The sequence below is a fragment of the Amborella trichopoda genome, chromosome 6 (assembly GCF_054954075.1).
Source record: "Amborella trichopoda isolate Santa Cruz 75 chromosome 6, AtrichopodaSantaCruz75HAP2 v2.0, whole genome shotgun sequence".
NCBI lineage: Eukaryota > Viridiplantae > Streptophyta > Magnoliopsida > Amborellales > Amborellaceae > Amborella > Amborella trichopoda.
The window spans coordinates 16,918,948-16,932,636 of NC_142341.1; the positions used below are offsets into that span (position 1 = coordinate 16,918,948).

A 13,689-nucleotide genomic window follows, 5' to 3' on the forward strand; every position below is an offset into this window, starting at 1 on the left:
TTTTTTGACAATGTCTGAGTTGGTGAATGGAATTCTAATGAAAAGGGTAATTTCTGACTCTTGGGGATGATAGGTCAAGCTGTTAAGGCGATTAGGATTTCCATGGTTTTTATGAGTCATCGGGGTCTATAGTGGTAGTCATGGCTTTTTGTGAACCAAACATCAAGCAAATGATAGGGTTGATTTCGATTTGGAAATTTTTATGCAAGGACATATCTTTAGTGGTGTTTGAACATGCTAGGGACAAGAATATCTTAGCAAAAATACTTAATGTGTCTTCATCGGGGACGATGCACGTTAAGGACGTGTCTCTATTGGGGATCAGGCACTTTTAAAGGGAAAAAAAAACATCCTTAATAATGATGATGAGTTGGGTGAAGTGCATCATTTTTAGGATATATGAATTTAATGGGTTTGAAAGTGGATTTAAGAATGGGTCTCCGATGGTTAGCATCGATCCATCAAAAATTTAAAAATGAACCAAGGATTTCACTGGGTTAAGAGGTTCATGGTTTAAAGCTAGAGGGTTTACAAAAATGGGGCTAATGAGCTCATGGTTCTAGGTTTCATATAGCTCAAAGTTGTCCAATTAGGGGATTAGAGTGTGCAGGTAAAACAAGGAGCATAGCCCCTTTGATCACCTTGTGTCAATGTGCACAAGTGTGTGCTGAGCTCGTGATTAAACCAGGGGCTTGTGTAAGTTAGTGACCAATGAGAGATGAAGAAGTGACAGAAAAAGAAAATAAGGACGAGTGGACTCGCCATGGGTGCACGCCCATGTCTTTTCGGATGCAAGAGAGAGGACGGGTACCATTAGTGAGAGAGAAGGAGATGAAAAATAAGGAGTGACGGACCCTCCCTAAGCGCGGGTCCGTGCGTTTAGGTGGACAGGATGAAGGATGACGAGAGACGGGTGACAGAGAGAAAGACGAAGATGAGGGATGATGGACCTGCCCTAGGCGCGGGTTCGTGCGTTTTAGACGGGTGAGGGAGAGACGAAAATGAAGGATGACAGACCCACCTTAGGCATGCATTTTAGATGGGTGTGAGAGAGACGAAGATGGGGGATAACAAGAGATGGGCCTGCGTCTAAGCGTGGGTCCGAGCGCTTTTGACGGGAGAGAGGGGCAAGGAGGGATAAGAGAGAGAATAAGAGACGGGGCGCAGACCAGAGTATTTTTTAACGCGAGCGAGAGAGGGCAGTCCGCCCGAGCTTTAAAAGGTGGATGAGGGTGCATTCTTACTTATTTTTTTTTGTTCTTCTAGAGAGAGAGAGTGAGAGAGAACCCTCTTTGGATTGAAAAGGCAACCTTTTGAAGACTTTTTGAAGATCATGGCTAGCTCTTCAAACCCCCAAGGTTATCACTTTTTACCTCTTTCTTTCCTTTTAGTGCCTTTTGATGGTTCCTTCTTCCATTTCTTCTTGTCTTTTCTTTCGCACACTTCTGCACACTTCATGTTCGATTTAATGCTTGATTTCCCTTTTTGCGTATAATCTTGATGACTTGATCACCTTTGAGCTTTTCTTGAGCGTTCTTAGTACATCTTACATCCTCTTTTATCATTTAAAGCATTCTTTGGAGCTTCATGGATCAATCTTGAGCATCACGAACTTGTCAAAGCATCATGAACATACTTGGGCATCACGCATATCACTTTGCACCCTATGAATAGTGCTGGTCGTGACATCCCTTTTGAGCGTCACGAACTTCACAAAACATGTTCGTCATGAACATTTCTTTGAAGTCTTATGAGCATGACTTTTGAGTACCATAAGCACATTGGATCTTCACGATCATTGCTTAGACTGTGTCATGAACTTCACAAAACATGCTCTTCACGAACACTTCTTTGAAGTCTTAAGAGCATTTCTTTTGAGTACCATAAGCACATTAGATCTTCATGACTATGGCTTAGACTGTGCCACGAACTTCACAAAACACGCTCGCCACAAACATTTCATTGAAGTCTTATGAGAATTTCTTTTGAGAATTTCACGATTATTTCTTAGACTGATATGAGCATGCTTTTGAGCTGCATAGATGCCTTCTTTGAGCACTTTGAGCAGCACACCTAGATACAACAAATATTTTCTTAGCACCGTTGAGCGTCATAGATATCTTTTTGAATCATTGTAAATGTTCTTGAGCACCATGAATATACTTCACCAAGCTCTCTAAATAAATATTTCCCCAAACATTTCTTGCATATCTCCAAATGTTTCTTGAAATATTTTCCTTAGACAACCCTTCGCATTTACACATAACTCTTCACCTTCTTATATGCTTTTATGCATATCTTAGCATCTAAACAATCTTTTGTAACATCTTCACATACCCATTGTAATTCAATTGCATTTTTGCATCAAAATCTGACATTTTTGGTACCTCCACTACATAGTTATGCATTTTAAAATTCCATTGAACACTTCTAAGCACTGTCATGCATTTTCATGTATCTTCTGATGTAATTGAGCATAGTTAAGCATAGTTATGCATTTTTTAGCAGAATCATGCATTTCTAAGCATTTGCATATGTAGTTATGCATCTTTGAGCATTTTTATGCATTTCTAAGAATTTTCATGCATAGTGATGCAATTTTTAGTATAGTCATACATTTCTGAGCAATCTTTGATACGCTTATGATAGAAAAGGGAGCTCTTCAGGGTCACTTTTTATGATGGGCATTTGACCAACGGACTTGTGATTTCTTAGAATCTCCCGAGTGCTTTGGACTAGCCAAACACGTTCTTTGTCAAACCTCTGCATATAGGGGCGATGTTGTCGAAATTTTGTAAAAATCCTGATGCTTTCTTTTCTTCTCACTTGAAAACCCTTATCATTATGAACTTTCATCTTGCTCAATTTCTCACTTCTTTCTTTTATGCTTTTGCAGTCAAAATTCTTGAGGTGAACCATTTACCACGCCTTGGGGAATTGCGCACTGATGCATATACATGTGCTTCTTTCACGAGATCCATGACCCTTGGTGCTCTTAAAACCACTCGGAAGCTCGAATGACCCTTAAGCGTCACCTACGTAGGTGAAGATGCTCGGTTTTATCTTTACAAAGATGCAAATGGTGGGAGATGATGTACCTATGTACCCTTCTCTTCATATGAATTTTGATTCAAGTGAGAATCTCCCCACTCTAGGGAAGAGAATGTTGGAGAAGAAGGGTCTTCATTGGGCATTTGGTGGGTTTTGATTCGAGGGAGAGCACCAATACATGTGGGCGGTATAACACATGGACGTTTCACATCCTTCGATCGCATGCCAAAGACTTAAAAGCCTGTGCTTTAGCTGCAACCTATTAGTGCTCAGCTAGTTACAACGATAGGTGCTCAAATACAATCAAGGCCATCTTGGAGACCTGGTGTCATGAGAGTAACAGTTGGAACCTTGATAACGGTGAAGGGGAAATTGTCCTCTTAACATGTAGTTCAATGGTGGGTTGCCCATGCTGGGGGATCATTTATGAAGAGTTCATCCCCAGTAATGGGGTAATTTTTTAGAACTCAACCCCCTTCAGGTCTTCGTGAGTTATTTGAAATTTACCAACTCCTACTTTAAGAGACCAAGACCAAATCCAAGATAGTGCATTTCAATGCATGGAGGGATTTCTTTCATGGGAATCGTCAGAACAAAGAGGAAACCAATTCCAGTGCCATCTGAGATGATGATGAGAAAGAGGTGGAAGAAGAGACCAAGGATCCTGTGAGCCCTCCCAGAAGACCTGCTAAGGACCATGCATACTTGGTTGTGTACCTCACTCTCTTTTTGTACAAATTCGCACTCCCAGGGTCAAGGGGTAATGCTATCCACCCTGATTGCTTCTTTATGGCCTGTAGCCTTGCTCAAGTGCGTCAGTATGCCTTGGCCCAACCAATCCTCTGTAGCATATACAACGGTTTAAGGATAATTGCCTGTGATAAAGCATCATCAGAGATAACAAGAGCGAGTCTTCTGCTGGGGAGGTCCTTCCTGACTGTTTCTCAACGGGTTTCCCTGCCCACTATATCTTTGTTTACGATGAAATTTGTCAGATCTTTCGACGAAGATCTCTCGAATCTTGACACCTTAAACTGATGAAAAAGAAGGTGATAGAGAAAGTGGGACAAATCGAATTCAGATATGAGGCTAAATTTGCCCGAAAACGAGCAAATCCACTCTCATATATGTGACAGAGCCAGCATGATCCAAAACATCAAAAACACGATTTTAAAGCAAATTAACAAATCAAAATAAAGTAAAACAGAATCAAACAATAATGAGAAAAAGAAAGAAAGAGTTAAAGAACGATACCAAATCGGGCTGGATGGCTTGGGACTCTCGAGGCTTCGAGGGCTCGCCTGTATCAGAACCAATGTCCTCTTTGCCTCTCTGATTTGGATGTTGACTAGCAGATTTCTAGTTTCAAAGGTTGTTGTGCCTTATGGATGGTTTAAGGCCAGGGTTGTTGTGCCATAGAAATTTGAAGTTTTCAAGCTTAGGGCTAGGGTTAGGTTTTCTCAGCTAATTCTTTTCTCAAGCAGTGGTCTCTCTAGGGTTTCAATCTTTTTCTAGGGTTTCAATCCTCCTCTCAAATGCCCATGAAAATGAGATTTTATAAGGGCCACAAATATGTTGGAAAGGATATCCTTCCATAATCAACAGATCCTTAGCCAAAAACCAATTTTGGGGGTACGGATCTGGGCGACCACTAACAGTGTTGCCTAGGCAACCTGCTTAATGTCTCACAAATAAATTTGGTAAAAATCATAAAAAATTTTGATAAAATTAACGTGGGAAGGAAAATTTCAATTTGGGCCAAAAGGGGTTGGGTGACACTAGCAGTGTCACCCAAGTTTGGGCGACACCACGTATGTCGCCCAGTTTTGGCTGGGCAACACTACTAGTGTCGCTCAGTTTTGGCTGAGCAACACTACTAGTGTCGCCCAAACCAAAAGTTTCAAACTGAAGTTTTTTACTTCAAGTGTGTTCCTTAGCCTCTTTTGAAGTTATCAGAGAAAATTTGGGTAAAAAATGATTTTTTTTATTATTTTTTTAATGATTTTTTTGGTAAAATAGGGCGTCTACAGGATTCTGTAGGGTTCTGGATAAGCAGAATGGTTCTGGGTCATAAGGTAGACTATGTGGACTTTGGATTTTGGATTTGCTAGGATAATGTGGTCCTAAGGGTTTAGGAAACCACATAATTTGTCAGATTTAAAATGGGGTGTCTACAGTTGTCCCTCTTTGGCACTCCTTGTCTTTCGGGGAACAGGTGAGTGAAAAAGAAGTAGACACGTTGACGTTCCCTGTCCTTCGAGAGGCAGGTGAACGTCAAAGACAATGCGGACGTTTTAAATTTCATCTTGAGGTCACATGGTTAGACGACACACCAACTAATCCCTCCAAGTCATTACGCTTATCGAGCTCACCCACCTAGGGCATTGTTCCTCTTAGGGTTTTCGACGTGAGATGTCGGCGATTACACAAGCTTGAAAATCGAGTTGGATTTTCTGGCCATGTCACTTAACTTCAGGGGTTTCACAGTTTGAAATATTTTAACCCTGACATCTTCTTTTGCTTCTTTAAGATTTCCTAAGGCTATCTATAGGAAAAGACTTTCTATTGGAAGAGACTTGTCTGGTCGATTCCCAAGAGAGAGATGAGGAGCAATGCGGTAATCATTATCTACGTGTGTCCAAGTTCCTTTGTTTTAAATGTATTTTTAGAAATTTTGAAAATAGGGGGAGATTTGAAATAGAACCCGGAGCAAGGACAAGTTACGATTTTAACAAAGAAATTAAAGTTTTTTGAAAACACGAGACATATAGTGAAATTTTTTTGAAAGAGAAAGATATTTCGAAAAACAATGTTGGTTAACAGTTTTAACTCTTGCAACTATATATCCCTTTAAGCAGTTTAGCGTCATGCAGCGAAGAGTCATACACCTGACTCGTTTATTTCATAAGGGGATAGACAGAATAGATCATTTTACGTCATACGGGGATAGACGAAATGCATCTGACCTTTTACGTCAAACAGGGCTAGACGTTACCTGCCTCGGCTCTTTTACGTAACACGTGTTTGACGTTGAATTGGATACACCCGACCTTTCACGTCATACGGGGCTAGATTGTACCTGTTTCGGCTCTTTTACGTCACACGAGTTTGACGTTTTTCCTATCTCGGCTCTTTTACGTCGTACAAGTTTGACGTTTTTCTTTTTCGGCTCTTTTATGTTTCACGAGTTTGATCTTGAACTGAATTGAACTTTGGTTAGCAGTTTAGGCTCGTGTCATCGAGGAGCATTTTCTTTTTTATTTGAAATTTTTATTTTTGGAAAATTGGTTGTCAGTTTAGGCTTTTACCATCGAGGAGCATTTTAAATTGTTTTGAAAATTAATTAAAATGTTTGAAAAAAAGTCGTAAAAACTCATGTTAGAACCAAAATCGATCCCCGGAAGACCCCAAAATTGAATGGGGACTTTTTTAACAAAACATTTTTGGGCGGCACTGGTGGTGTCGCCCGTGAGTCTGGGTGACACGGTTGACGTCGTCCCCCATTTTTTTTTTTTTTTTTATTATTATTAAGTGGAAACATGGGGGAATTAAAAATAAGGTTTTTTGGCAAAAAGATTTGGGCAACACCAGTGGTGTCGAAGTTTTTCGAAGTTTTTTGAGCTGCACGAGCTTTTCGGTCCACATAGATTTCAAGATTAGGAGTGGACCCTTGGGATTCTGCCTCCAATTGAAGACTTGGGTGCTAGATAATGGATTAACCCGAGTTCTGTCGATAATCCCAAGGGATCGCGACATACTGGTCCCTAGGTTTGGGAAGGTTAGGCTTAGAGTTGGTCGTGGAGGGATCGTCATAGTCGCCTTGAGTGACTGCCATGGTGATTGCTTTTGGTGGGGTTTTAGAATCTATACTTAATTAAGTTCTAAACTTGACCACGTAGGGCAAACCTAGCTTGACTCTAAGAGCAAAACCTTAACTAAGACCAAGGCTAAAACTAGACTGGAATATAGACTTGCTAGGCGAAATGGGTTTTAGTTTAGACCTTGAACTAGGGTAAACCTAGTTTAGCTCTAGAGGAAACTCTAAGCTTAGACCTATGATAGAACCTAGACTAAGATCTAGAATAGATGGGTACGAGTCTCGGCTCGAACTAAGAGTGGGTTTGGGTTTGGACCTGGGTGTGAGCTTGGTTCGGACTTGCGCTCGGCTGGGTATAAGCCTGAATTTAGACCCAGAGAGTTTTGATGATCAGACCAGGTGTGGACCTGGACTGGATCAATGATGAGCTAAGAACTAGCGTTTGGCTCAGACCAAGAGGGGCTTAAGCTCCGACCAACGTGAAACCTGGTTCAAACCTAAGCTAAGTTGGGTACAAGCCTAGACTTGGACCCCAAGAGTTTTGATGATCAGACCAGGTATGGACCCATACTGGATCAAAGACGAACTAAGAACAAGCCTTCGACTCGTACTAAGACGGGGCCTAAGTTCAGAAAAAGGCGAAACCTGGTTTGGATCTGGGTTAGGCTGGGTACAAGCCTGGACTTGATCCTAGAGGGTTCAGCTCGGACCAAAGCGAGTCCGGACTGAGATCTAAGATTAACCAACAGAAATAAGCAAGCACAACACAAAAAAACTTGACCTATATTATAGGTAGGCTTGGCTTGAAATGTGGCTAGGCTGATATAGGTCACCACATAGGTCCTGACCTCTTGTTTTAAGATGTTCACCAGGTCCTACTATATGCAGAGTTACTTTGAGGTAAAGCATTACAGAGGGCCGTTCACAGTTAAATGGGGTTGGACGACACTGGCAGTGTCACCCAAGTATGGGTGACACCACTCGTGTCGCCTAGTCTGGTTTGGGTGACACTGCTAGTGTTGCCTAAACAAAAAGTTGTCCAAACTGATGTTTTTTCACTTTAAGCGTGTTTCTCAGTCTCTTGTGAAGCTCTTAAAGAAAATTTGGGTCAAAAAGGGTTTTTTTTAGTATTCTTAATGATTTTTTTTGTAAAACAGGGCGTCTGCAGGATTTCGGGTCAAAACAGGGTTTCTGCAGGGTCACAGGGAGGCTATGTGGATTATAGATTTTGGGTTTACTAGGATAATGTGGTCCTAAGGGTTTAGGAAACCACAAAATTTGTCAGATTTAAATTGGGGTGTCTTGGATTTTAAGGAGAACCCGGGACTTGAGACCGCTCTATCGGGAACCTTGTCAAGAAACTTGAGCAGGTACACCAACTGATGCGAGAGGAATTTGATGTGAGGTGGGAGACACCTCACCTGGTCCGTGACTCACTCGAGCTAACTCGCATGAGCACCCTCTTAGATCATAGCAGAAAGCCCCACATTGCTACAACTGGTTTGAAATCACCTCCCTTGTTCTGTACTCTGTCGTTTCTGCAATCACATGCACACGATTAATTTACAAGACAAGTGGGCCGAGGGACCCCACCTTGTCTTTGGGCAAATGCATACATGCACATTCAACGGAAGAAAGGGAAGAATAATGAGATGAAGATTAGGGTGATAAAAGGAGAAGGAAGAAATAAAATAGAGGAAAGAGAAGAGAAGAAAGAGAAATTGACTAAGTGGCTAAATTGACATAGAGGCTAGACCAATACAATGACTGATTTTGCAGGTAGCAAGATGGGCACGGTAACTCAGATCGAAACGACGACTTAACTAATTGACGCCAGAACCAACACCAACCAACCTGGCATGATAGCTAGTCAGACATGGCAACATGACGGGCACAACTAAGACCGGCATGACAGCTAAACTTCTTGACGACGAGACTACCATGATAGTGCTAGACTTAGCCTATCCCTTGGTCAAACGATAGAAGAAGAAGAAAGAAGAGAGAGAAGAAAGAGAGAGAGAAAAGAGAAGATAGGAGGGAGTAAGAGAAGAATAGTGAGAGAGAAGAAGGAAGACAAGCAGAGAGAGAAAAAGAGAGAGGAGAAGAGAGACAGAAGAAGAGAGAAAGATAAGAGAAGAGAAGAGAGAGGAGAGACAAAAGAGAAGAAAGAAAGAAAGAAGAGGGAGAGCGGAGAGATAAGAGAGAAGACATAAGAGAGAGAAAAAGAAGACAGATTAAGAGATAAGATGAAGTGAAGAGAAGAGAGAAAAGAAGAAGAGAAGAGAAGGTAGGAGAAGAAGAAGAGAAGAAGATAATAAATGAAGAGAGAAGAGAGAAGTAGAAGAAGAGAATAAGAGAAGAGAAGAGAGAAGATGAAGAAGAGGAGAGAAGAGGAGAGCGATATGAGAGGAGAGAAGAAAAGAGAAACGAGAGTGGAGATAAGAGAGGAGAGAGGAGAAAAGAAGAGAAGAAAAGAAAAGAAAAGAGAGAAGAAGAAGAGAAGAGAAGAGATGAGAAGAGAAGAGAGGAGAGGAGATAAGAAGAAGAGGAGAGAGATAAGAGAGGAGAGAAGAGAAGAGAGGAGAGGAGATAAGAAGAAGAGGAGAGAGATAAGAGAGGAGAGAAGAGAAGAGAAGAGAAATGAGAGTGGAGACAAGGGTGGAGAGAAGAGCCAGTAAATCGTAGGTGGTTGTGGATCCTTGAATTTCTTTATTCGGTTCGTGATCTGCGACCCCTGCTGATTGTTTGGCTTTTGAGTTGTTTCCCATTCTTTCATCGAGAGTATTGAGGTTTGAACACTCGGCCTCTTTGGGTTAGGGAATCAACCTCAACAGCCTGAAGCTCGATAGGGTCAACCCTAGGAAGAGTAATGAGAGACTTTGGGGTGTTGATCCCTTGTTTAGAAGATGATCCATTTTCATTGATCCTGACCATATCGATCTCTAGTGTGTCATCTTCGTCATATCGATCCCACTTGAGAAGGTTATCGAGGTTTAGAGGTGAAAGGCTTCCTCTTAGAAGGCTCAAAAGATCTTCTTCGGGCTCTTGAAAGTAATGATCGCAAGCAAATATCAATTAACTGGGATAATCTTTTTCATCTCCACTCTCTATCATGTGAATGGCGACATTCTCTTTCGAGTTGTCTTGAGCTCCTTGCTTTTCGGACATTGTGACCATATTTTTAGAGAGAGGATTTGTGAAGATACCCATCTTTTGATTAAGCTCTTCGACAGGTTGATTTCCAAGTGCGACAGTGATGTCCCCCTTACTGATCAACCCTTGAATCACCCGTTTCTAATACAAACAGTTTTGAATATTATGAGCATGACTTTTATGCAATTTGCACCACTTACCGTTATCCGTGACTTGAAATGGTGGTTCAGATGGTAGCGGGAGATAAACCATCTTTCTAGTAAGGAGTAATTCAACCACCTTTTCTAATGGGTCTTTTAGTGGGGTGAAATTATCCTCTCGCCTTTGGTTATTATTTTGAGTGTTGGTTCTAGGCTGACCCCTTCAGTTTTGGTTTTGATTGTTGCGTTGAGTGGCTGGACCTTGAGCTGATCCATTAACGACAATCTCATTAACTTTACCATAAACACTCCCGTTGTTATTGTTTTTGCTCTTATTTTGAGGAGTTGTTATCGATTTATTGTCGGGCCTAGTGCTGAGGGGTGTCCCTCTGCCCCTTTCATGTCGCGCCACCCGCTCAATCATGGAGTCGAAAGAGTGGGGAATAAGACCTTGGTTGAAAAAGGTCTTGTATTCAGGAGCGACATTCTCTAAGATTATGGAGATTTTAGCTGGGTCTGTAAATGGATATTCTATGACCCTCATTGCTGCCTCGCGGAATCGACCAATGAACAACTCGAAGGATTCTCGTGGGTTTTGTTTCGTTACGTTGAGCTCTCCTAAGGAGAGAGGTCTTGGTGTCGATCTGCGGTAGTGAGAGACGAATAGGTTGAACATTTCGTCTGAAGTGATATGTGGTCGAGCGGACGTTGTTCTCCGATCCTAGTTCAACGTCTTGCCAATCAATGTTTGCGAAAATATGACTTTCAGCTGGTTAGGTCGGTCTCGCAAAGCTTGAACGGAGAGGAGGTATGCGTTGACGTGAGTATCAGGATGGCTCTTCCCATTGAACTTGTTTCTAAATTCTGAAACAACAAATCCCAAGGGAAGGTCTTCCATGCCTCTAAGGGTCTCATGAACATATGCCTTTAGGGGTGGAATTCCATGCGTGGTGGATTCCCAAGCGTAGACTGATGAGTTGAGACTTGGGGAATATGTGGGCTTACATGGGCCTGAGATTGATGAGCCACAGTCACCGGGGAGGTTTGATATATTTTTGCCTAAGGGGCATACTGACCCATAGGTGTCGCCACTGGTTGCGAAATTTACACGGTTTATTGGACCGGATGAACTAGAGAGACCGATTGAAGAATCGGCTGACTTAGTTGTGTTAGGGGTTGACCTATACCCCAGAGTTGGTTTGAGATCGACCCCTAAGCTAGGGCATGAACGGTGTAACCTTGGTCAACTAAACTTTTAAGGGCAGCTTGGACGCCCATCTTACCTAAGGGTCGGTCTAGGTTGATACCTTTGCTTCGTACATTGTTCAGGATATCGTGAGCTGTACTATGGTGGCTCGAGGTTGGGTTAGATCCCAAAACCTAGGTGGGTCTTGGTTTTGACGTCTTTGTGCCTTGGGCTTATCTTGGTTCAAGTTACGGGAATTGGCGTTAGATATAACCTGAACTTCTTCCCTCACTCGACTCCTACTTTGGTTGCCTAGAAGTCTTTGCAGAACGACCTATAATCAGCCCCCTTGACTATTCAAAGTTTTTCGAGCTGCACTAGCTTTTCGGACCACAGATTTCAAGATTAGGAGTGGACCCTTGGGATTCTGCCTCTAATTGAAGACCTGGGTGTTAGATAATGGATTGACCCGAGTTCTGTCGATAATCCTTAGGGATCGCGACATACTGGTCCATAGGTTTGGGAAGGTTAGGCTTAGAGTCGGCCGTGGAGCGATCGTCATAGTCTCCTTGAGTGACTGACATGGTGATTGCTTTTGACGGGGTTTTAGAATCTATACTTAACTAAGATCTAAACTCGAGCACTTAGGGCAAACCCAGCCTGACTCTAGAAGCAAAATCTTAACTAAGACTAAGGCTAAGACTAGACTGGAATATGGACTTGCTAGACGAAATGGGTTTTAGTTTAGACCTTGAACTAGGGTAAACCTAGTCTAGCTCTAGAGGAAACTCTAAGCTTAGACTTATGATATAACCTAGACTAAGATCTAAACTAGATGGGTACGAGTCTCGGCTAGATCTAAGAGTGGGTTTGGGTTTAGACCTGGGTGTGAGCCTGGTTCGGACCTGGGCTAGGCTAGGTATAAGCTTGAATTTGGACCCAGAGAGATGATCAAACCAGGTGTGGACCTGGACTGGATCAATGATGAGCTAGGAACGAGTGTTTGGCTCGGACCAAGAGGGGCTTAAGTTCGGACCAAGGTGAAACCTGGTTCCAACCTGGGCAAAGTTGGGTACAAGCCTGGACTTGAACCCAGAGAGTTTTGATGATCAGACCAGGTTTGGACTCAGACTGGATCAAAGACGAACTAGGAACGAGCCTTCGGCTCGGACCAAGAGGGGGCCTAAGTTCGGACCAAGGCGAAACCTGGTTCGGACCTGGGTTAGGCGGGGTACAAGCCTAGACTTGATCCCAGAGGGTTCAGCTCGGACCAAAGCGGGTCCGGACTGAGATCTATGATTAACCAACAGAAATAAACAAGCACAACACAAAAAAACTTGACCTATATTATAGGTAGGCTTGGCTTGAAATGTGGCTAGGCTGATATAGGTCCCCACATAGGTCCTGACCTCGTGTTATAGGATGTTCACCAGGTCCTATGATATGCCGAGTTACTTTGAGGTAAAGCATTACGGAGGGCCATTCACAGTTAAAGTTACACGTATCCCAACCGCCTTGACTCTCAAAGCTAGGTTTACCACATGCCGTTAAGGTAGATTTTGGGGGTTTTCGAAATATTATTTTGTTGGTTTCCCAGGCATTCTCGGTCCGTTGTGTATTAGAGTGTGTAAAGAAGCACGCAATCAAAAATTATTTCAAGCACACAATGCAATCAAGAAATAAAGCGAGCGCTTGGCACTGGTCGTGCCTAGCGATGCGTGCTTCGATGCGAAGTTCGATAGAAGCACAATATAGATGGAGGGTAGACAACCCTTAAGAAGGTACAGTCAAAACAGTGAGACCATGCACAGTCCGTGCTAAGTCGAGCGCCCGAGTCGAGGGTGACTAGAACGGGACACGGTTCAGGGAGGGTGCAAGCAACGCTCAATGTATTATTATTATTATTATTTCTTTTTAACTTCAATGAAACACAATTAAACTAAGCATGGTGAAAGCTGGAAAAACATGATTTCAGTCAAAATTAACAAACTAAATAAAATCAAAAAGCCAGGAACATGATAGACCTATCTGAAGCAAAATATTCTTTTTATATTTTTAAAAATTTTATTTTGAGCCAAAATTTGGTGAAAAAGAAGCTAGAAGCCCCTGAAAGAGGCATGTGGGGTCCCAGAACTTTTCTGGGACCGCTGCAACTAGGCGACATTGGTGGTGTCACCCTTGTAGGCTGAGTGACACTGTTAGTGTCGCCTAAAAAAAATATTTATTTATTATTTATTATTTATTTTGTTAACCTTGATGACATAAGGCTACAATAAACTTGTAGAAGCAGGGAAAATAATGTTTCTGGTGAAATAAATTAAAACAGAGTAAAGTAGAATAGT

The 13,689-nt window shown here is 42.2% G+C and overlaps 1 long non-coding RNA gene across 1 annotated transcript; it reads left to right on the forward strand.

The window, feature by feature from the left end:
- The first annotated feature begins 428 nt into the window (after positions 1–428).
- Positions 429–4,249, forward strand: LOC148781640 (uncharacterized). The gene is made up of 2 exons (XR_016058497.1): positions 429–1,358; positions 2,897–4,249. It is a non-coding gene; the product is annotated as an uncharacterized LOC148781640 (long non-coding RNA).
- The last annotated feature ends 9,440 nt before the right edge of the window (positions 4,250–13,689 follow it).